Source organism: Electrophorus electricus, chromosome 17, assembly GCF_041902795.1.
Source record: "Electrophorus electricus isolate QZ-2024a chromosome 17, ASM4190279v1, whole genome shotgun sequence".
Taxonomy (NCBI): Eukaryota; Metazoa; Chordata; class Actinopteri; order Gymnotiformes; family Gymnotidae; genus Electrophorus; species Electrophorus electricus.
This window is the reverse complement of record NC_137513.1, coordinates 17,095,360-17,097,500: the sequence shown is the minus strand read 5'-3', so window position 1 is coordinate 17,097,500 and position 2,141 is coordinate 17,095,360. Positions and strand designations below refer to the sequence as shown.

The 2,141-nt window shown below is 39.2% G+C and overlaps 1 protein-coding gene across 3 annotated transcripts in view; it reads left to right on the top strand.

The window, feature by feature from the left end:
* clstn2b (calsyntenin 2b) overlaps positions 1 to 1,743 on the top strand; it is a 72,869-nt gene extending 71,126 nt beyond the window's left edge. For all 3 annotated transcript variants that reach the window (XM_081699870.1, XM_081699871.1, XM_027028180.3), the window contains one exon: positions 1 to 1,743. This exon is cut by the window's left edge and continues 969 nt beyond it. The gene's annotated coding sequence lies outside the window, so the exon portion shown is untranslated.
* Positions 1,744 to 2,141: the final 398 nt, after the last annotated feature.

Here is a 2,141-nt window from a genome sequence, read left to right as displayed (position 1 = left end):
GAGAGCAGGTTCTGAAAGCAGCTGCCCCTGTATAGGGATCATAAAATACCAAGTGCCCAACCTTAAGCCCAAATGCAGTTAAACTGGGTTAGATACCTGTTCATCCATAAAAGTGAAATTCTTAGTGGGACAAAGGAAATTTAGTTCACTCACACACACACACATACACATACACATACACACACACACTCTCTCTCTCTCTCTCTCTCTCTCTCTCTCTCTCTCTCTCTCTCACACACACACACACACACACACACACACACACACACACACACACGTCTGACTTTATTTTCACTGCTTTTGATGTTCACTGGAAAAGCAAAACCACCCTGCAATCTTTCTGAAGACAGTGATGTCAGAGGGACAGCTGTGGACCAAAAATAATGGTCCTAATTACATAAATAATTTCCTGCGATGGATCAAAGTATGACGACTGGCTTTTTAAAGCAACCAACGGTCCCCATTAAGTTTATTAATGATTTTGTCCAGCAGATGGGGCTGTAGCGGTGCTCCTGCGAGCCAGTGAGCCGTGTGCGTTATCCAAAAGCACAACTAAATGTGGGACACGAATGTTTAATGGTAATTAAACATAAATAGTAATAATACATGTTGCGAATACACATTTTTGGGGATCCTTTTTGGATCAGTACAACCTCTTAGTACTCCACATACACTGCTACAGGTTAACACCACAATCCTGGATTTGTGGCAGCACACATTAACTTATGGCCTAATTTAAGGTAGCAATAGCAGTGAAATCTGAATAATGTGATGCTGGGTTTAGCTGAACGCAACCAGAAATGGAATATGTTCTCTAGTCTTTGCCCTCCGAAGTTGATAAAACGGTCACTGGATTATTAGCATGTTTTTGTTGTTTGTTTGTTTGTTTTTATCCCTTTTTCATGTTTGTAATTTCAAGCTGCCTTTTCGAACTTGCTATAAGTGAGAAGCTCCTGCTCTATACGGCACTCGGTGTGAAAACTCAGATATCAGACATTACTCTTTTCGTGAAATTCTGTAGTAAACTCTCTCCCAACTTACACGTAGCAAGTCAACCCACAAAAAAAACCCTAAACGATCATTGTGATGTTCAAATATGTGCTCATTTATGTTGTATTTGTAATGGCATTCGATCAAGATTTAACTGGTTGTCTTCTACGGCTGATGATTTAAAGAATGTGCATAAGGAGATTGTCATTTTTCCTGCGCTGCTGTTTTCTTTGTCTACATTTTTCAGGATCACCTTTTCTGAGATGAGGATAAATCAGCAGCAAAGTAGCTCATTGTTTCTGTGTCCACATTTTTTATGTGCATCTCACGATCTTCTGTGCCAGTGTCTACCACGTTCTCTTGCAAACCGTTACATCCTTTCGCTCGCTCTCTCTTTCTCTCTCTCTCGTTGTATTTTGTGTGTGGCGGGGGGGGGGAGAGAGAGAGAGAGAGAGAGAGAGAGAGAGAGAGAGAGAGAGAGAGAGAGAGAGAGAGAGAGAGAGAGAGAGAGAAAGAGAGAGAGATGCATAATGCATAGAATATACGAAAATGTGGAGGTTCTTCACTGTCCTTGTGAACAAGATGACTGTTACAGACAATCCATGTTATATGTGAAATCCATGAAAGAAAGAGTAAAAAAATATTTTCTTCTTTATGTACTGTATACTCTGTCGAGATTTGTTTCCGTTTGGTGGTCCCTACTGCCGTTTTGTCCATAGGTCAATAAAATTGTTTTAAGGGAAAACAACTTTATTTCCTGCTTCTGTTCCTTTTTTCCATATCTAGGCCTATAAGTAGTACACGCTTGGAAGTATGAAATATAATCTTAACTGTTTATTATGAGAAGCGTCAGAGAAAGCTCGCTGTTGCTTCATTTGGTAAGATGGCGCCATCTAGCGGCATGGTTTCTTTGCGACACTAGTCGATTAGGAATACCGTGATTTGGATGATTTAGATCATAGAAAAAAAAGGTTTAACGTCAGCAAATTACAAAAACATTTTTAAATGCACTAAACATTTTCATTCAGTAAAAAATGTTTTGCAAAAAGTAGCGTAGACTGCACAGAAACCTTAAGCAGTCTATATGTTTTTGCTGTCAAATAATGGACTAATATTTTATTCAGTGTAACCTTTAAGAAAACAAAACTTAC